At 42.0% G+C, this 22,625-nt stretch overlaps 1 protein-coding gene across 6 annotated transcripts in view; it reads right to left on the minus strand.

Moving 5' to 3' along the window:
* Positions 1-4,363, minus strand: part of LHFPL2 (LHFPL tetraspan subfamily member 2) — a 211,927-nt gene extending 207,564 nt beyond the window's left edge. For all 6 annotated transcript variants that reach the window (XM_089779366.1, XM_006119133.5, XM_089779365.1 and 3 more), the window contains exon 1: positions 4,021-4,363. The gene's annotated coding sequence lies outside the window, so the exon portion shown is untranslated. The remainder of the gene's footprint in view (positions 1-4,020) is intronic.
* Positions 4,364-22,625: the final 18,262 nt, after the last annotated feature.

Genomic DNA, 22,625 nt, shown 5'->3' on the forward strand with positions numbered 1-22,625 from the left:
GACCCTAAGAACAGGTTGGGATGGTACCTGTTTGACCGGTGGGGGAGTCCGTCCCGAAACTCACCGGTCCGCGGGCTACGTCCTGCCCTGTCCTGTCCTAGGCTGCTTCCTTCCCTCTCTGCGACCCCTGTCCTGGGTCCAGGTTCCTCCTCCGGTCTCTCCCATTATCTTCTGCTCAGCTCCGCTCCTCCCTCTCTCACTGGGGTTTGCCCTCCTTTTAAATCTGGCACCCTCTCTTCAGGACGCCGGCGCATGCGCTCCTGGTCCCTGCCCAGGTTGTCCGAGCCAGTACCCACTGTGCCTGCGCCCCTCGCAAGCCCAGCCGAGCCGCCCCTCTCCCGGATGTCCGCACATCTGCCGCTCGCCCCCACCCGGAGCGTCCAGGTCGGGCCGCACCACGCCCGCACCTCCCGCGGCTGCCGAGCAGGCTCGGCAGAGCTGCCTGCTTTTTGCGGTGCAGGGGCGCAGCCTGGCTTTAGTGTGAGGAGCAGGGCTCCTGCCTTCCGGTCCCGCTTCCCCCGTCACAGCCTTGCTTTAATTAAAAAAACCCCACATCTCCACAATCTCGACAAAAATCAATTCAGCAGCTTATTAATATGTTTAAGCAGGCATTTAATACCTAGTTTGGAGGTTGTGTTTTGAAGGATGATGAACACACTGTCTTTTAACACATCACATAATGTACTTAGTATACCAAAGATTCTCAACCTTTTATTTTTTTTCGAGGGGGGGGAGCGGGGACTCAGGACCTATTTGTATATCTTGATGGCCTGTCATGACCCAGTAAATAGTGTTAGTGCAAAAAAAAAATCTGTTTACTAAATTAATATGACAATATATACATTAACTTAATAAGTACTAAATAAATATATTGTGTGTCCTATAGTGGCAGCTCCTGTCTCACAGCCTTGCTCAGGTTTGAGCCAGCCCCCTGCTGGATCCAGTTTGTATGATTCATAGATTCCAAGACCTAAAGAGATCATTGTGGTCACCTAGTCTGACCTTCCATATAACACAAATCACAGAACTTCACCAAAATAATTCCTCAAACATATAATTTAAAAAGCATCCAATCTTCATTTAAAAATTGCCAGTAAAGGGAGTGACATTGTAACCCAGTGAATCACCACCCACTTAAATCTGTACTCGTTGGCCTTTTGTCATCTCTACAGCGCGGCAGTGATGCCAAACTGAGCAGCATGCATTTCCATGTACTAGGTCACCAAGTCTGGAGGGGAGAGCCCAGCTCAGCCCTGAGCTGCAGCAGCCAATGCGGCAAGGTAAGCAGTGGGTTCTGCAACCACTCCACTCCCTCCAAGATCAGGACCAGACCCACTCAACTACACTGGAAGAGAAACCTTGTTCCACACTAATGTGCCTCACATAGTAAAAATAAAAGTACAGAAAATACAGGGAGAGACTGATAAATGAGTCCCACAAGACAGCTGACTTTTGAAAGAATACATTCTCCTGTAGAAGTAATAAACATTTAAATAATAATCTCTATTGTGCTGTAGTAGGCAAAACAATAAGGCTGTGTCTACACTGGCAAGTTATTCTGGAAAATCAGCCGCTTTTCTGGAAAAACTTGTCAGCTGTCTACACTGGCCGCTTGAATTTCCGGAAAAGCACTGACGATCTAATGTAAAATCATCAGTGCTTTTCCGGAAAAACTATACTGCTCCCGTTCGGGCAAAAGTCTTTTTCCGGAAAACTGTTCCGGAAAAGGGCCAGTGTAGACAGCACAGTAGTGTTTTCTGCAAAAAAGCCCCGATCGCGAAAATGACGATCAGGGCTTTTTTGCGGAAAAGCGTGTCTAGATTGGCCACGGACGCTTTTCCGCAAAAAGTGCTTTTCCAGAAAAGTGTCCTGCCAATCTAGACGCGCTTTTCCAAAAATGCTTTTAACGGAAAACTTTTCCGTTAAAATCATTTCCGGAAAACCATGCCAGTGTAGACGTAGCCTAAAAGGTTAGTTTAACAGTATTACTGATTTTTTGTTTAGCTCCAACAGTACAAAACAGACATCAAAGGCAGCTCCTAACACAGTTTTCACTGAACCAATAGCAAGGCATTTAATACATTAGTAGTTAAACTCCGGTATATGACAGGACAAAGATAATTTCCATGACAGCAAGCCATAACTAGAAAAAAGATCAAAACAATTGTTATTTCCCTCTTTTTAAATTCCCCTCATGCTCAACATAAGACTTACCACTACAATAGAAATGATAAGTGAATGCATGTGGCTGCATGGAGTGTTAGAGGAGTCAGAGTGTAAATTACTAAGTCTCAATATAACACCAATTCATACATGTGATGTATTGATACATTTTTCCTAAATGACAACTAAAGAAACTGTTTACTGCTATATATATTTTATCCAATTCTTCTTGCTCCATCCCACACTTCCTATAATTTAGTTTAAGCCAAAGGCTAGAAAGCTGAGGGGTGGGAAGAGAGATATTAAGAGTGAGGATGAAAGAGAGCTTTGAAAGGAAACATGAATCTCTGCTTTTTAAAACATAGGATGGGCAAGAACTGTGACTACAAATGAGTGCACAAAACATAAATCCTGATAACCATGCCCTGTATCAGTATTATCAATACACTATTCAACATCAATCTGATTTTATTCATGGTTGCTCTATCAAGTTCTCACCATGTTGCTTTGAGACAGGAAAGCATATATGTGAAATTGCAATCAGTCTCTAATCTGGTGCATGTAAGTATCTAACAACGGAATACAGGAGACATTCAGGAAAGGCCTGGGTTGTGTGGGTGGGGATAAGCATTCTTGTTGTTTTTGTAACTTTCACACACACACCCCAAAAAACTTCACTCATTTTCATCACTTTCATAAAACCTATTCTCTGACGTAATTATATTGCTAGGAACCTGTTAGACAATGGTCTTTTACTGTTCCTAAACTAATAAATACTGTAGTACAAAACAAAAACATGTGCTTCAGTAAATTCAGTTAATTTATTGAAATGCACAAGATTCAACACTTCACACAGACTAAATTAATCCAAACAACCCTCTGAATTGTGATTTTTCTTTAATCACAGTACTATCCACAAAAACATAGCAGGATAAAGAAAAAAAAGCAGCTTGCAGATATTGTTAGTGGCTGACGTGTCCAAAACCCAAGCTACATATTTAATTTCTTGTGTGTTTTAGTATATAAATGCACAACAGAACATCCCAGAGACACTGAGTTATTACCGCAGAAAGCCCTTTCATTTCCCACCAGAAAAGTGTGTGCCGCATTAAGGGCTCATTCTCACTGATACAGCCAAAAGGCTCACAGGGGCAAACAATGTACTGAGTCATTTTCCACACTAGAGACACACAGCAGGCAGCAGACCAATAAAGCGAGTGGCAGATTTATCTGCTTGCTTTTCGTATCGCACAGGAGAAGGGAGGTGCTTCACCAACCGTCCTTATAGCCAGCGAGCAGAGCACCTAGCCACACACATGCACACAGAGATTTACAACAAAGCAGTACGCAGCTGCAAAGTTTTATGTGAAAGGCTCCTCCACCCAAGTCGTGATCTGAAGTTTGAGGAAAATGTGTTGAGAAGTTTCACCATTTTGCCGGCTGTTGTTGTTTTACAGAGTTTCACCGATTGTGAGGGGCTTTCAATTCATTGTTACAGCCCCACTTTTTTGCGATGCAGCTGTTTCCAATATAGCAAAGCCTGTACACTAGCGGCTCGCTGTATCCCTGTGTCTCGTTCTCACCCACGCAGAACAATGCTAAGCACTCAGACGTCTCTTTCTGCGTTCCAGTTTCTCCGCACAGTAACTTGTGAGCAACCCCCCCACTCCAGTCTCCAACCACCAGCTACGTGTTTTCTGGCAAGACTAAACCACATGCAGAGAAGCTTGCCGCGTAAGCCGCCCCCACTCCGCGCACCTCCCTGCTTGGCTAGTGGTGCAGCCAGGCTGCCCTCTGCCAGGGCTACTGCAGACACATGCAATGAATGGAAACGGTCCCAATTGTTTCCCAACTTACCCGCCCGCCCCTTGCAACTTCAGCGCCGCTGCTCCGCAGGCTCGCCAGGCTGGTAATCCCCGGTGCCGGGCGGCACGGAGCGCTGAAACGCCTCTCCCTGCGGCTCCCCGGGCGCTGCCTTTGCCCCCCAGCGGCCGGGCTCCCCCGCCCCCAGTCGCGCCCGGACCATTCACTGAGGCACAGGGCTGGGAGCTCAGCACGGACCCTGCTGCTTCCCTGCAGCGGGAGGGAGGAGGCTCTGCCCTGCCCAGGACCGGCCCACTCCCACTGACGTCCCCAGCTCCGCCATCGCCTCCCCCAGCCCAGAGCCAGAGCCAGACACAAGCGCGCCTGCCGGGCTGGGGAAGCGGCCGGGGCGGGGAAAGGGCCGAGGCACAGGCAGGATCAGGGAGGTGTAACGAGGCAGGGTTCCTGGGGCAAAAGAGGGGGCGGGGCGTCCTGGGGGCAAAGGCGGACGGGGCTGGAAGGGCTGAAGGGCTTTGTGGGGGGTGACCATGGGCAGAGCAGATGCAATGAGGGGGGACCCTAGAGCGGCACGGGGGGGGGCTAGTGGGGGACCAGGAGTGTCCGGAGGTGGGGGGAAGGGTGCACTAGGGTAGAGCGCAGCAGTGCCCTGAGGTAGCGAGGGTGTAAGGCCTGTGGAGGGGAGGGAGAAGAAATAGCCTGAGACGGAGGGAGCAATGGGCGGTGAAGGAACATGGGGGGGGGGGGGGGAGGGCTGAGCGGGGCCCGAGAGGCCAGGACCCTTAGGTAGAGGGGGCGGGGTGTCCCAGAGCCGGGGGACGTCCTGCAGTGGCAGAGGAAATGCAGGTTCATTGGGAGGGGAGCAGACCGGCGTGGGGTGCCCCGAGAGGCGCGCGGGGCGGAGCGAGGGCTACGGACACAGACACACAAGGCGGGTTCGCAGACGGAGCAAAGGAAGAGGCCGCGCGCCGCGGGTTTCGCGACTCCCAGGCTCAGCCTCGCCCACCCCTAGCAGCATGCAGCCGCGGCGCTGCCGCTGAAGAGACTCGGTGGCTGGGAAGCTGCCGGGAGCGAGGAAGCTGGGGCTTTTCTTCTTCCCGGAGCTGGGGCTTTCCGGAGCCTTCTCTCCGGCTGAGGCAATGGGCCGGGTTGCCGCCTAGCCAAAAGATGCTCAAAGACGGGACAAATCCTAGGGATCCAGAGCTGGATGGATCCCTAAAATAACACGGAAGGAATTAGCGTCTACGGGTGGGAATACAGGGGTACCCTGAGGCAGCAACACCAGGAGAGTTTGTAGAGCACACGCAGAGTCTGCTGCTATTCCTTCTTCAGCTTTTTAAGTAATTTAGACTCCTAGACCTGGAAGAGACCCAGGAGGTCACCGAGTCCAGCCCCTGCCCAAGACCAGACCAATCCCAACTAAATCATCCCAGCCAGGGCTTTTGTCAAGAGATTCCAATTAAATATTGCAAAGCATTTTGGCTACTGTTGATTGTGTGCTCTGCCTTAGAAAGGGTGCAAAAGACTGCTCAGTCCCTGCCTAACTGGACAATGTGATCTTGATTACCCTCCGGATATCTTTACTACACTGTAGAATCCCACTGATACCTAACCAGATGTAAAAGAATAAAGATCTGAAGTAGTGCCTGTTCAGGACTACTCCTTAATTGTGCACATAGCAATGAGGCCTTTTTGTGTAAGCAACAGTAAGCATATTTTCAAAGGATCTTCAAGCTGGTCTGCATGTATGCAGTGACATGCCTCTGCAAAACACCTGGGTGCTTGATTTGTGTTCTAGCTCTGCATGTAAATATATACATCCTAGTATCTGCATATGATTAAAAAGAGACAATGTTTAAAAATATATCACCATTACTTCTGTGTGAAAGAGAGAGAGGGTTGCCTTATGTATCTCACTATACAGTTAACCTTGACACAAATTCCATTTCAATACCAACATTAGATTCATTCCTCCTCCCCTTGGCATTGTTGAGAAATTTACCATTGACTTCAATGTCAGCAAGATCAGGTCTAATATTAGCTATTTCACTGATGATTGGTTTAGCCTAGCACTGATTCTTTACTGAAACCTTCAGTGTAAAGAAGTTTTACACCCACAATACAGAGAATACATGGTTGACTCATGCTACTATTATGTTGCTGTCTGATGGCAGAATTCTTAGAGAGGCTACAAGCTGATACTTTGTGCTAGCCTGGCATTCAAAGTCTTTGTAAGCTTTTTTTCTCTATAATTTCCCCCACTATGCTCTCTTTAAAATCCTAATAGTACATTTTTCAGTTTTATGTAGGAGCACCATCTTCAGGAATGTTTGTCAAGATGACAGCACTTTTTCCAACTTAGCAAATTTTTTGTAATTTCTAAGATCTTGTTTTGTCCAACCTCAAGTATATACAATATTCAATAATCTTGAAAATATTTGAAGTAACAACATTATAACAGGAATAAAGCTAGGGTGACTACCAGTCCTGATATTTTTAGAACTATCCTAATATTAAGGCCTTTGTCTTATGTAGGCAATTCTAGCCTCCTAATGTTTCACACTTGCTCTCTCGTCACCATAGTTCAGGCTAATTACCCACATGCTAGAACAACCCTAACTTATATTCTAGCCAATTATACCACTTCAAAATAATTATATCTGGGCTGTTAACTAATTATTGTGCCCATAATAATGGCAGCAACATACAGAATGTAAATTAATATAAACCAGATTATATTTTATAGTAAAAGTTTTCTTGTGAACAGTTTTTGTATTTCTACTGGAGAAACTGACAAATGAGAGTGGGGGACATTGCAATATACATCAAATGCTCTGGTTTTTGTTTTGTTGTCTTATGTCTTCAGTACTATTGAAGTTGGGAGTCAGAGGTTGAGTCCTTTATTTACAATAACCAGGTACAATTATTTACATACAAAATACAATTTTACAATATCCTAATCTTTTCATCTTAGAGTTTTCTGTGATTGAAGTGTAGGGTCCAAATTCTCCATTGTCTCACACAATGAGTAGTCCATTTACATAAGTGCAATGCCATTCAGATATGACAGTGTTTTACATCTACTTTGCAGTCCTGCAAATGAGAACATAGGGTGCAAAGTGACCATGCATCAAGTCCTACTATGGCTACCACCATGGTTTGAATCATGTTTAGGCACCTAATTTCTGGGAGTTAGCTTCCTAAATACCACTAAGGATCTGGGCCTGAGAGATATCTCTAAAGATCTGGGTCTCAGGGGTATCAGTTTGTTCATTGTTCCCTATTTTCCTGATACTCCAGGAATGCAGTAAAATTTTGTTTGTTGGTACCAGTGTAAAATCTACATGAATGTGTATTTCAGTTCTGAGCACTGCAATAGTTCTTTCTAAAGGAAATAAGAATGTTTACTTAAAACGCATATTAGTTCATTGTGCAACCTTTCTCTTCTCAGAAGAGGAGATCTGTAAAGGAATATAGCCCTGAGGTTGCATTACGAGTCTACCAGTTTAAATTCAGACCAAACTAAAAGGGGCTTGATAGGTGTTCCAGACATAATGAAATATATTGATGGTCTCAATCCAGTTCCACACAACTCACCTCAAAATTGGCATCAGTTGACAGACTTAATGGCAGTTGCAAGAGCTGAATCAGCACCTAAATCAGTAAAAACTCTCATCCCAGAGTCATACCTTTTAGAGAAGTGTTTGTGAAAGTGCTCCAGGAAATCACTTTGAGAAACACATTAACTGGCCACCCCGGTTTATTTATTTACTGGCACCCCAGGCACGGAGCCTCATGGCTCCCATTGGCTCCATTTTGCTCTTTGCAGCCAAGCGGAGCAGCAGAAAGTGATGACCCGGCCCACACCATTTCCTGCAGCTCCCCTTGGCTGCAAAGAGTGAAATGGAGCCAATGGGAGCCGTGAGGTTCTGTGGCTGCGGTGCCAGTAAATAAACAAACCAGGGCAGCCAGATAATGTGTTTCTCAAAGTGATTTCCCAGAACATTTTCAGAAACACTGTTTTAGAGCAAGGTTGAAGGGCCCCAGGGTAATGTGAAGAAGTTTGCTTTGCTTTATCCCAGAGGTGGGAAACCTCTGGCCCATGGGCTGCATGCAGCCCATTGGGGTTCTATGTGTGGCTCACAGGACATTTTATTTACTGTTGCCCATGCACAGGCTCCCCAGATTTGCTAAGTATTTATCCACATTGTTTTTTTTCCTTCTTGCTATTATTAAAGTGACATGCACTTAATGCAAGTAGTCCTGGGGCATCTTAGACACTAATATAAATAGATTATGAGCTTTCATGACAAAAACTGAAGTGGGTTTTGCCCACAAAAGTGCTTGATACTATATATATATGTTAGTCTCTAAGGTGCTACAAGGTTACTCATTTTTAAAGTTACAGACTAACACGGCTACCCCCCTGCAGCGTATAGGAAGGGCATGTGAAGTGAGGTATGTGCTGATTGCACATTGTGGGAGCCATGTGCTCCCTTTGCATCCAAAGTGTTGCTCTGGTTCAATCAGCACACCCTGCAAATTCTAGGTACACAAATACAGTTAGCAAAACTACCCTCTCCCCATCTTGGTTATGACAATCTTGCAACCCACTGAGATGAAGGAGGTCCACTCATGAAGCCCACTCACTAGCCCAGGTTGCCCCTCACTGCTTTTGTCCTGGTCCTGTGCATAAACAGAAGGTTCTGTCTTCAGAGCTATCAATTTGCCACTTTTCATGAACACTAAATTCACTGTAAAAAGAAAAAACAGCAAGTCCTGAATTACATTTTTACTCCCTAATTATATACCCATGTGCTTCCAACAGGGCTCCACTAACTTCCATGGGGCTGAAAGTGGATACAGTGGTCTATCTGTATAACTCCAACTGCAGATTCTAGGCCTTATTTGTAACTAGTAGCTTAAAAACCAGACCCCCAGATAGGGTTGCCAAGTGTCCGGTATTGGCCCACGTGTCCAGTATCTGCAGCCTCTGTCTGGTAAAAAAAAACAACAGAAAATACCAGGAAAATGTCCGGTATTTTCGGATGGAAGAAATTTTTTCTCTACAAGTTTGGTCCTTTTTTTTCCCCCCCAACCATTTATTTTCCCCGCCGTGTTCGGTATTTTTTGTGAAAGTATCTGGCAACTCTATCCCCAAACAATGTTTTCTTAAGTGTCTGAGGTGAAGGGAAAGAAAGGGAGGAAGCAGAACACAGAAACAAGAAAAATATATACAGGTGAACACACTTCCTAAAATTGAGTATAAGTTTTAATGTCAGTATTTATTACCCAGACTTTCATCTATGCATTATTTAAGTTTGTTTGATTCTGAACAAGTTATAAAAATATTCTAAAAATAGTTTTTCTACTGAAGAGATTTTGCTTGTTCTCATTAAGGACTCAAACAGATCGTTCTACTACTTCAAAATAAGTTTCTTTCTAAAACTGAACTCTCCTTGACCTCACATAAAGTAAATACTTTAGTATACAATGGAAGACAATTCAGCAGGCCAGTCCAAAAATAAACATTTGTTTAAAGTGCATTTTAACTCTGCAGACTTCAGATAAATGGAAAGAGTACCACAATATTACTTATTGACAATACACAAATAATGTAGATGAAAAATTGCTAACCTTGAAAGGCTTTACATTTTCTTGCATTCCAGACTGAATTTGTAATGATCCAGTTTCTGTAAGTATAGGATATTACTGATTTTTATAATAATTTTTCACAAGGCATTCAGAGAGATTATGCCATTTCTAGAGAAGGTGAATGTGTCAGAGCCTCGGTCTTATATCGCCAAAGGCAAGTAAAATACAGCTTACATAAAACTTGAAGATAAAAAGGGTAGCATCACAAATATTTTTATATGGGATTTGTTAATAAATATATATTTTTTCACATGTTAATGGTGACCTAAGCCCTCCCAAATAATATTAAGTTACACCACTGATTTAATAAAAGTAATAAATAATGAATGTAAATAAATGAGTATCAAGATTATATTCATTGTATGAACCATGGTTCACAGTAAAGAGAACTGAAAATAGAAGAATGAGATTTTCCATTAAAAAAATTAAGTCTTTTTAGTTGAGGCTATGTCTACACTCGCGGCTTCTTGCGCAAGTACGGCCGTTCTTGCGCAAGAATCCGGCAGAGCGTCCACACTGCCCGCCCGCTCTTGCGCAAGGAAATTTACAGTACGGCGTGGTAAGAGAGGGCTCCTTGCACAAGAGTTACGCTCTTTTTTATCAGGTGTAAGTCCTCTTGCGCAGGAGCTCTTGTGCAAGAGGGCAGTATGGACTCTCGGCAGGGATTTCTTGTGCCAGAGAGCCATATGGCTAAAATGGCCATCAGAGCTTTATTGCGCAAGAGAGCGTCCACACTGCCATGGGAGCTCTTGCACAAAAGCACAGCGTGCACACGGCAGTGTAGACATTTTCTTGCTCAAGACTTCTTGCACAAGAACCCTTGCACAAGATGTTCTTGTGCAAGAAGCCACCAGTGTAGACATAGTTTTAGAGTCCAATCTCTAGCTCTGGAAATTATGTTTATGTTAAGCCGGCAAGAAAGAACAGTTAGTATTTATCTATCAAGAGCAGGATCCTGTTCTGATGAAAATTAACATTCTCAAGCCTCTCCTCTGTAAGATCTAAGAACATAAGAATGGCCATACTGGGTCAGACCAAAGGTCCATGTAGCCCAGTATCTTGTCTTCCAGGCCAATGTCATATGCCCCCAAAGGCAGTGAACAGAACAGGCAATCATCAAGTGATCCCTCTCCTGTCATCTATTTCCAGCTCTGACAAACAGAGGCTAGGGACACCATTCCTACCCATTCTGGCTAATAAGTATTGATGGACCTAACCTCTACGAATTTATCTAGTTCTTTTTTGAAATCTGTTAAAGTCCTGGTCTTCATAACATCCTCTGGGAAAGAGTTCCACAGGTTGACTGTGCACTGCATGAAGAAAAACTTCCTTTTGTTTGTTTTAAACCCGCTACCTATTAATTTCATTTGGTGACCCCTAGTTCTTGTGTTACGGGAGCAAGTAAATAACTTTCTTTATTCACTTTCTCCATACCTGTCATGATTGTATAGACCTCTAAGGGTACATGTAGGTTATGTTCTTTTTTCAAAAGGAGATATGCAAATTTGGTGCTAATTTGCATATCTTCTTCCAATTGCTTTTTTTTTTTAAGTGAATGCAGTCTAGATGGGTTTTTTTCTAAAGACCCTCCCTTTTTCGAAAGAACCCTGCACACCTCATTTTTAAGGAAGAAGGGTTCTTTGGAAAAGGGGTGTTCTTTCAAAAAAACCCATCTTAACTGCTTTCACTTTTGAAAAAACTGCTTTTTAAAAAGCGATCAGAAGAAGATATGCAAATTAGTGCTGAATTTGCATATCTCCTTTTGAAAAAGAACGTAGTCTAGATGTACCTTTAGTCTCCTCTTTACTAAGCTGAATAGTCCCAATCTAACTCCTAATAATTTTTTTTGCCTTTTTCTGAACCTTTTCCAATGCCAAGCTATCTTTTTTGAGATGAGGTAGCCACATCTGTACGCAGTATTCAAGATGTGGATGTGCCCTGGATTTATATAGAGGCAATAAGATATTCGGTCTTATTCTCTGTCTCTTTTTTAATGATTCCTAACATTCTGTTTGCTTTTTGCCTGCTGCTGCATATTGCGTGGATGTTTTGAGAGAATTATCCACAATGACTCCAAGATCTCTCTCTTGAGTGGTTATAGCTAAATTAGCCCCCATCACACTGTATGTATAGTTGGGATTATTTTTTACAATGTGCATTACTTTGCATTTATCAACATTAAAATTCATTTGCCATTTTATTGCCCAATAACCTAGTTTTGTGAGATCCTTTTGGAGCTCTTCACAGTCTGTTTTGTTCTTAACTATCTTGTGTGGGTTGTACTCACAAAAGTTCATACCATATACATTTTTGTTATTTTCTAAGATGCTGCAGGACTATTTGTTGTTTTTTAATTTTTTTTTTTAGTTACAGAATAACATGGCTACCCCTCTGAAACTATCTTGAGCAGTTCAGTATCATCTGCAAATTTTTCCACCTCACTGTTTACCACTTTCTCCAGATCCTTCATAAATAGGATTGGTCCCAGTATGGATTCTTGGGAAACCCCACTAGTTATATCTCTCCATTCTCTCTGGATTCTCATTATTAAATATTGGATATAATATGCAATTATGTATATAATTACATTAGCTCCCTCAAAGACTGAACTTCTGAGATGCTCAATGCTTTCAATGAGGCACTCAGCAGTTTCCATTCACACTGACATCAGTGGAAGTTGAAGGTACTCCACACTTCTCAGAATTGTGTTGTTACTTTTCTAAAATAATATTTCAAATGAATCCCACCAGATGAGGTAGAACACACCAACAGAATATTTCTAATAAAAATATCAGCAGGAAAAGAACTCAGAAATTAAAAATGCCATTGTAGAAATATGCAAGATATGGCAAGCTGGTGATTTAGAAAGTTTAGAAACAACAAGGCTGTGTCTACACTGGCATGAATTTCCGGAAATGCTTAAAACGGAATACTATTCTGTTTTCAGTTTGTCCGGAAAAGGAGCATCTACATTGGCAGGCTGCTTTTCCAGAAAAGCCCTTTTTCCGGAAAAGCATCTGTGGCCAATGTAGACACGCTTTTCCGGAAAAGAGCCCCGATCGCCATTTTCGCGATCGGGGCTTTTTTCCGGAAAAGACTACTGGGATGTCTACACTGGCCCTTTTCCGGAACAGTGTTCTGGAATAAGGACTTATGCCCGAGCGGGAGCAGAATAGTTTTTCCGGAATAGCGGCTGATTTTGTACAGTAGAGCATCGTTGCTTTTCCAGAAATTCAAGGGCCAGTGTAGACAGCTCGCAGCTTATTCCGGAAAAGCGGCTGATTTTCCGGAATAAGTGGCCCAGTGTAGACACAGCCCAAATGTGTTAGAATAACACATTATTTTTATATTTGCTACTTACTTACATGTAATCTCTCCATCCCCTATGCTTTTCTATTCCATTGTTAGGATACACAGGATTTATTAAGGGGAAAATATCGCCCCCTAGGAGACTGATCTAAAGCCCATTTCAGGCAATGGGAATCATTCCAGTCAGTTAAATGGCCTTTGATCAGGCCCTAATATTGTATAAATATGGAGCCAAATCCTCTAAACAGGTGATCCGTCCCTATTCATACAACTAATCTTGTTGGGCTTGATTCAGATAAAGTCTCCAAGTAGGGACACAGAAAAGTCAGCTACAAGAGGGAGATGTAAATGACATCTCTTTGACTAGGTTTGCTGATTGGTTTGTTGATTTAAATCAGGGGTACTCAACTTTGGAAGCCTTGGGGGGGGGGAGCACAGTGATATTCATAGTACATGCTAAAGGCTGCAACTTAAGTGTGGTTGCATATACATGCAAATATATATGCAAATATACGCAAATAGCTTTTTCACACTGACGAGAATGAATACAAAGATTAAGGCAAGACCACACAACACGCAGGCCCCATTTAGGTCTGTTCTGCTGATATTAATAAAATGCAATATCTACCCTATTTCCACCCATATGACAGCACTTTTAATGAGCAACGACATTCCAGGAATTTAGCTACTCAAACGCATATCAACAGAAGACTATTATTATATTGACTCGCCATTGTGGAACGTGTTCCCAGTGGAGGCCATGTTCAAAGGAACCCACCCACAGGCCATGTGTTGAGTCCCGCTTAAACTCAAATCGTACCACGGGCCACATACAGCCCATGCACCACATATTGAGTAGCCCTGATTTAAATGGAGCTATATGTGCATAGAAAAGCTTATTAATGTATGCACAGGTTGCAGAATTGAGCCCAAGGCTAGTAAAATATATATATCAGCATTCAGCACTGGTATAGTGCTTGGTATTTTCAAAACTGTGCAAATATTAATATTTAAATTACATGATTGAATTTGTCTTTTTGATGCATTCCCTGGAATGAACAGCTTTTGTATGCGGTTGTGAAGGCCTTTGGAAAAATATCCTAAACTTATCAGCTGAGCCAACAGAAAGCTGGACAGTGAGATCAAACATATTTTGTTAGGGAAATCCAAGAATAAACATCTGAGCTCCTTGAGTAGCACTTGGCTTACTGCAATGCTTGTGAGAGAATTATAGACAGACTCAGAAATGGTAATTCTCACAGAATGGAGCAATGTCAGATTCAGCGGTCTTTAACTTTTTTAATATATTGAGCTAAAATAGTAGCTCTTGGGCTTAGAAAAGCCGGCCCGTACGTGAAATAACTGAAGGGAAATTCAGGAGTCAATATTCAGTGTTTGCATGGCAAATTTTTGTTTGTTGGTTTGTTTTAATATTTTGGAGCAGCACACTTAAACTATAACAACATTTCAAATGTAGAGACTAAGGCATAATAAAATTCAAATACCATGCACTCTTTAAATGTAACATTAAAAAAATGATTGGTGCCTTTTCTAGTGGTATATTTTGGAGATAATTCATAGATTTCAAGACAAGAAAGGACTATAGTGATCATCTAGTTTGATCTCCTATATAACAGACTAGAACTGCCCACAAAATAATTCTTAACTGGATGTTTATAGAAAAAAATCCATCTTCATTTAAAAATGGTCAATAATGAAGAATCCATGACCCTTGCTGAACTCTTCCAGTGGTTAATTACACTCACTATTAAGAATTTACACCTTATTTCTAATCTGAATTTGTCTTGCTTCAACTTCTAGCCATTGAAGTGTGTTATGTCTTTTTGTGCTATAATGAAGAGCTCATTATTTAATATTTATTACCCATGTAGCTACTTATAAACTGTGATCACATCACTCCTTAATTATATCTTTGTTCAGCTAAATGTATTGAGTTCTTTAAATCTAATTGCCATAAGGCATGTTTTCTAATTCTTTAATTATTCTTGTGGTTCTCCAATTTATCAGTACCCTTCTTGAATTGTGAGTACCAGAATTGGACACAGTATTCCAGCAGTGGTAGCACAAGTGCCAAATATAAAGATAAAATAATCTGTATACCACTCACAATTCTTGTTTATGCATTTCAGGATTTCATTTGCTCTTTTGGACACAGCATCACTCTGGGAACTAATTTTCACCTGAATATCCATCATGACTGCAAAACTTTTCCCGGAGTCACTGCTTTCAAGAGAAAATCCCTCATTCTGTAAGTGTGGCCTTCACCCTTTGTTCCTATACATATATATAATTTACCCATTTAAAAAATGTATATTGTTTCCTTGTACCCCGTTTACCAAAAGATTCCAATCACTCTGTCCTTTTCTTCATTTACTACACCCCAATTTTTTTTGTCATCTGCAGAGTTTATTAGTGAGGATTTTGTTTCCTTCCAAGTAACTGATAACAGTGTTAAATAGCATGGGGCCAAGAACCAGTTCCTAAGGGGGGCCCTCTGATGGAGAAACTCCCTTTATAATTACACCATGACACCTAAGAGTTAGCCAGGTTGTAATCCAGTTCATGTATAGTCTGTTAATGTTCTATCATTATAGTTTTTTCATCAAAATATGATGCTGTACCAAGTCAAACACCATACAGATGTCTAAATACATTATATCTTTATCATTAAATACATTATACTTTTAACACTCAAACTTGCAATCTCATTTAAAAAGATATCCGGTTAGTGAGACAAGATTGGTCTTGCATAAACCCATGTTGATTTGCATTAAGTACATTGCCCTCCGTTAAATTCTGTATTAAATCAAATCCCATACCAGCTGCTCTATTATCTTGCCAATGACCATTGTCAGGCTTAAAGAACAATAATTGCCCAGTCATCACATTTACCCTTTTTCAAAATCAGCACATTAACTTTCTTCCAGTCCCCTGAAATTTCCCCAATTATTATAGAAACTCAACATTAATAGTCCAGATGATATGATTTATAATCATAAGTGTTTACTGCTGTAACTATCATGCAAGAAGGCCATTAGTTCCTCTGTACACAAGACTCCACACATGGACTGATAAATTAGCCCCGGCTTCTTCAGTTGCATCTGGGTTAGTGGACTCTTTCACCAACACAGTTGTTATGATTTATCTGGACTCTAGATGGATGCAGTTGCAATGTCTTATTTTTTCAGTTTGAAATGATCATATCATAAACCATGCAACAGTATAACTCACACAACTAAACCTTTGCAGTGCACAACACAAAGAAAGTTCGGTGATCAAACAAATAAATATATTTTGGACAAGGGTGGCATATTAGAGACAGAGGCTTACACAATCCTTTTTTAAAAACATACAAAGGATCTGAATTCTATTCATTATTAATTCTGTCTGCATTCACTTTTGTTAGCCATTTCCATTATTAAATTCCTCCCTGAATTTTAGGATTGCTATAATCCTATATAGTAACACAAAATTATTTTTATGATTGATCGATTTGACTCTGCTACTGATTGCTAGAATTATTGGTTTTTTCCCTTCTGAAAAACTTGAGGCTCATCTTAACAAATAAAATCTTGGATGGGGTGGATGAACATAATACAAAGATTACAAGAATAGAATGTAGACAGGGCAGACAAAACAGGGTGGTGGAGAGTTTAACCAAAGAGGCTGTTGTATTCAAATAATTATCAAATAACATGTAGTTTGGCAAGCAGAAGAAAAATTATTTGGCTCAAAATGAAGGATTGATTTCGTACATAAACAGACACTGGAAACTATTAGAGACATTTTGGAGAAGATGCAAAGCCTAAGAATGGTCAAGAGGAGTATCATTTGTAGAATGAATTAGACTAAACAGCAAACTATCAAAATTTTGTTGGTTTCAGATCCATTCACACTATTGTCCCTTTATAGAAGTCCTTCGATAGCATTTTTTCATTGTTGGTTTTCCATGGTGATGTTGAAGAACCCAAAAGCCTACCATTCTGTGGGAGAAAGGACCTTTAGTGTAGCAAGGAGCATTAACATGTAAGTATATCAAAGAAAAGGATTCTGTCAAAGAAACCATGATGAACAATATTGCAAAGAGCAACAGTAAAATCTGAACTGATCCTGAGAACAGAGGGAAGTAAGGAAAAGGAGACACAAAAGTGAGAAGGATGGGGTGAGACATAAAAGGATGAAGAAACAGGAGGACTGAACTCCTTTGGGAATGTAGAAAGCAAAGGACAGAGATTTGGAAGCTAAAATAGGAAAGTTTCTCTTTTACCCAACAACCAAGCCCCAAAGCATCTAGTGAAAAGAGACTTTCATCTTCTAAACTAGTGTTTACTGCTGTTTACAACCTTAGAATACCTGATTCTTATAACCACCTCTTTCTGATGTATATTCTTATAACAGTTCACTCCTCTAGCATCAACCAGTAAGGAAAAAGAAACTATGAAACTGTCCCACCTACTCTTTGTCCAACCTTGAAAGCAGGGAAGTTAAAAAGGAAAGGTGTGGGGGAGACTGTTGAAGAATCTGAGTCTGGCAGCTTCACCTATTATCATCTTCATTGTCACACCTAGGAGCCAGTCATGTCCCAGGACCCCATTGTGCTAGGTGCTGGACAAACACAGACCAAAAGGACGATTGGGTCCCAGATTGTTTACAATCTAAGTCTAGCACAAGAGACAACAAGTGGAGACAGATAGGGATTACAGCAATGAGAGTATTGAACAGCATGATAGGCAGTGGGTAAACATCACACCAACAACCCAACCACTGACACATTGTCTGTAGGTGCCACAGCAAAAGGACAGTTTTGATAAGGTGTTTGAAGGAGAATAATGAGGTAGCTTTGTAGATGTTTACAGAGAGATCCTCCTAGGCTTGAGGGACAGAATGAGGTAAAAACACAAAAGTACTTGTTAAATTTTCAAACTAAGTGGCAGTGGAGGCCTTGATGGCGTGGAGGTAGCAAACGACATTTCAATAGCAAATGAGAGACCATATGTAGGATGGCGAAGCTAAGACAAGTTGCTTACATTTGAGGTGATACAGAAGGGGTACCTTAGAAGGATCCTAGCAGAGGGCTGAGGTGGTCAAAGTGACAGTCTAGGAAAATGATCTCTACAATAGTAATGTGAATGCATATGAATGGGGCAAGACTGCATTGTCAAGAACAGAGAAAATGCAGTAATCAGATATGTGAGGATGAGAGAGGGATAAGAGTTTTAGCTGTGTGCATAGCCGCTTTCAAAAGTATTGGGGGATGCGCAACCCTGGCATTGTCCTAGGCCCTGCCCCATTCCAACTCTTCCCCTCCACTCCATCTCCTCTCTCCCACTTCCTCCCCCTGAAACACATTGCATTCTTGCTCCACTGTTCCTCCTCCCCCAGAACCTTCCAAATGCTGTAAAACAGCTGATTGTGTCTGATGGAAAATGCAAGGAGGGAGATAGAGGTGTTTAGCTGCTGGGCCCACTGGCAGGCAGGAGGCATTGGTGGAAGGAGGAGCTGATGGGGGGCTGCCAGTGGGTGTTTGGCATTCACCATTTACTCCCATGGGTGCTGCAGCCCCGGGACACCCACAGAGTCAGCACCTATGGCTGTGTGGATGGCTAAGAGAGGGTATGTCTACACTACCCCGCTAGTTCGAACTAGTGGGGGTAATGTAGTCATCCGCAATTGCAAATGAAGCCCCGGATTTGAATTTCCCGGGCTTCATTTGCATGAAGCCGGCCGGCGCCATTTTTAAATGCCGGCTAGTTCGGACCCCGTGCCGCGCGGCTACATGCGGCACGGAGTAGCTAGTTCGGATTAGGCTTCTAATCCGAACTAGCTATACGTCTCGTTCCATGAAGCCTAATCCGAACTAGCTACTCCGTGCCGCATGTAGCCGCGCAGCACGGGGTCCGAACTAGCCGGCATTTAAAAATGGCCCCGGCCGGCTTCATGCAAATGAAGCCCGGGAAATTCAAATCCCGGGCTTCATTTGCAATTGCGGATGACTACATTACCCCCGCTAGTTCGAACTAGCGGGGTAGTGTAGACATACCCCCAGAGGGTAAATACCCCACATGGGTTCTTAACACACTCTAGCATCACCTTTGATAGCTGCAATGCTATTTTCAGTGTCCTGCTGTCAGAACTCTTCCACGCTGCTTCCCCATAGCCAAGAACCTTTTTCTGTGGCAGGTTTAGTGCCTATACCCTGCCCATTGCTTAAAGCAAAGACATAGTGATGCAGAAAGACTATGCAAGATTTAGATATAGCCTGGATGCAAGGGCCTAGAGAGAGTTCCAAATGGAAGATGATGCTCAGGTTATGAGCGAAAGTGGCATGCAAGACAGACTGCCCACAGTGATCAAGAAAAGACATGGGGGTGGGCTGATTAAGAGCTCTCTTTTTGCCATGTCAAACTTGAGATGGTGACAAGAGATCCATAAGGAGGTATCAGAGATACAGGTCAAGATTTTAATTTGTAAAGGGGACTAATCTGGCGCACATGGGTGGATCTGTGAGTCATCAGCATTGAGATGGTAGGTGAATTTGTTGCAGATGAGCTTATCCAGAGATAAGCTATAGAGGGAGAAGTAAGGAGACTAAGAACTGAACCCCATGGAACCCTCTTAGAAAGTTGGAGGAAGATCCTCTGAAGGACACGTAGAAGAATGAATTAAAAGGTAGGAAGAAAATCTGAGGACAAAATTTCAAGGAAAAAAACATGGCCCTCTGTGTTAAAGGCAGATCATATAGAGTAAGACAGCGTTTTCCAAACCGAGCTGTGAGAAAAAAATACTGGGCCTCAGCATGGCTGCCGGGAGGGAAGCGGGGCAGGGTGGGGCGGGCTGGGAGGAGATATGTGTGTGGGGGAAACTGGCCACTGGGAAGCAGGGTTGGGGGCAGTGAGGCTGTCCAGCGGAGATCGGGGAGGGCGGGCAGCTGGCCAGCGGAAGCAAGGTTGGGGACAGCGGGGCTGTCTGGCAGAGATCGGGGCAGGCGGGCGACGGAAGCAGGGCTGGACGGGGGGCCGGGAGGCTGGATGGGGGAGATCTTGAGGAGGAGGACGAGAGAACCAGCCACCGGAAGCAGGGCTGGACGGGGGCAGTGTGGCTAAATAGGGAGGAGAAGCTGGTGTGGGGGAGACTTGATTTTAAAATTTCCAGTGATGGAGTTCTACCACAATCCTTGGAAAATTGTCCCAGTTACTAATTACTCCCAGTTAAAATTTTGCACCTTATTTCTAGTCTGAATTTGTCAGCTTCAATTTCCAGTCATTGGCTCTTGCTATACCTGTGTCTGATATTTTACAATCTATCAGTTCCTTATGTAGGTACTTAAGTCATGTCTATATTACAGATAAGATCAAAGCAGCCACAGTCGATCTTTTGGCATTCGAATTAGTGGGTTTAGTGAAGACACATGAATTTGAACTGAGAGGGACACTCTCATCTTTGCTGGTAGTCCTGCTTCTATGAGGAGTAAGGGAAGTTGAAGGGAGACTGTGCTCCGTTTGACTTCCCGCAGTGTGGATGTGCCAAAATTCAAGTAAAATTTCTTCAACTTAAGCTACACAATTAATGCAGCTGATGTTGTGTATCTTAATTCAAATGTATCCCCTAGTGTAGATCAGGGGTAACAGATTGTGATCAAGTCACTTAACCTTCTCCTTAATAAGCTACATATACAGAGCTCCTTACCCCTTTCATTATATAGCATGTTTTCCAGTCATGTCTGAGAAGATGAGGATGGAATACTGCTTCTGCCAATTTTCTTGGAAGAGATCATTAAGGACTTTGGCAAGAGTAGAATCACAGTGGCATGCGAGGGGCTGAAATCTGACTGGAGAAGGTCTAGGGAGGAATTAGAGGAGAGAACTACAGACAGCAAGTCAACAGCGGCAAAGTTTCTCTTCTTATTCATCAGAACTTCTCATTTTAGTTAGAAATATTCATGGGACCTACTCAATATAATTAGGAAAAACACACTTTATAGAAAGTTGATCATTCAATCAGTTCCTCTGCTCAATCCCCTCCACCACCCACTCAATTTTTATATATTTTTCAGAATTCTGCAGTTTTAAGCTATTTAGAAAAACTCTGTAGTGCATTAGAGTCTAGACCTTTTGTGTTTTTCACACCCCTAATGATGTTAACACTGATCAGTGAATAAATGTTAAATGTTGAGATATACAATTCTTAGAAATAGTACTGTACTATTTTCTTTTGCCATTTGTAACACAGCCAATAGGTCTGAAAATTATTTTGGATTTAGTCCTAGAAAATGACTCATTCATAATAAAATAAGCTAGTAGCTGGAAAATATACTAGGGTTGATTTTTGTAACTATGCCTTTGAAATGCTGACAGAATTTCTAGCATAATGTGCAAATCACATTGAAACAATTGATCATGAAATAATTTGGATGTGTAGATATGCATAAATATTTCAATATAATAGAAGAGAAATATAGAAGCTTAGCTGAATATGTAGGTAGGAATTTTAGTAATTCTCTGTTAATTTCAAACTGAAGTTTTTATTATTTTATTTGTAGTGGGTGTCTCAGTGCGCTCAGTAGAAAGGACTTTGGTCATATAATTTTTTCTGCATTATTCCCCAGAAGTGAACTTAAAATACACTGTCCTAGAGCCCTAAAATTAAGAGGAGGAGTGGGGAGGAGAATGAAACAATTGTTGTTGCTGTTGTATCTAGCTAAATAAATGCTGTGATATACATCTGTTTTTTTCCACATTGCTTATAGTAATATATTTCAAATAGGTATGTCTACACTTGCATCCTAGTTCGAACTAGGGCTGCAAATGCAGGCATTCGAAATAGTCAATGAAGCGAGATTTAAATGTCCCGCACTTCATTAGCATGATCTCGCCGGCGCGCTAGTTCGAATCACAGCTGATTCGAACCAGGAAGTGCGCGCCGGGACGTGTTAGTTCGAAGCAAACCCCTTGGTTCGAACTAACGTTACTCCTCAAAAAAGAAGCTCCTCATTTTTTGAGGAGTAACGTTAGTTTGAACCAAGGGGTTTGGTTCAAACTAACTCGTCCCGGCACATCCTTCTCGCGCCGGTGAGATCATGCTAATGAAGTGTGGGACATTTAAATCCCCGTTTCATTGACTATTTCGAATGCCTGCATTTGCATCCCTAGTTCAAACTAGGATGCAAGTGTAGACATACCCATACAGATTATGCATAGTAATTAAGGTGGATCACCACAATGAGAGTATATCATTCAATCACTGTAGTGTATTTCTATTGGTATTATGTAGTCTGAGGTATCTTATTTCCTATATTAGTTCATAACTATTGTTGTCCAAAAGTCTTGCAGCTAAATTTTGAAGTGACATCTAAGATGATTTAACTCAGAATGGGTTATATTTTGCATACATATGCTTACCAGGAGTATCTGTTTTTACAGATACCTTCTTATATCCTCTAATACATTTCTTTTCTTGCTATGATCCTCCCTCTTTGACCCCTTAGCAAGCTACATCAGTTTAGATTCTTGTAGGCCTTGTCTAAACTCAAAAGTTGCACAGTTTAAGTAAAAAAATTGAAATATTGTTTTAATTAAATCATTGTGAACCATTGTGTAAAGGCACAACATTTTTATAGCTCTAGATATTCTGGTTGTCCACATAAATGTCTAATTCTT

This window comes from Pelodiscus sinensis, chromosome 6 (genome assembly GCF_052426305.1).
Source record: "Pelodiscus sinensis isolate ZL-2025 chromosome 6, ASM5242630v1, whole genome shotgun sequence".
Classification (NCBI taxonomy): Eukaryota; Metazoa; Chordata; order Testudines; family Trionychidae; genus Pelodiscus; species Pelodiscus sinensis.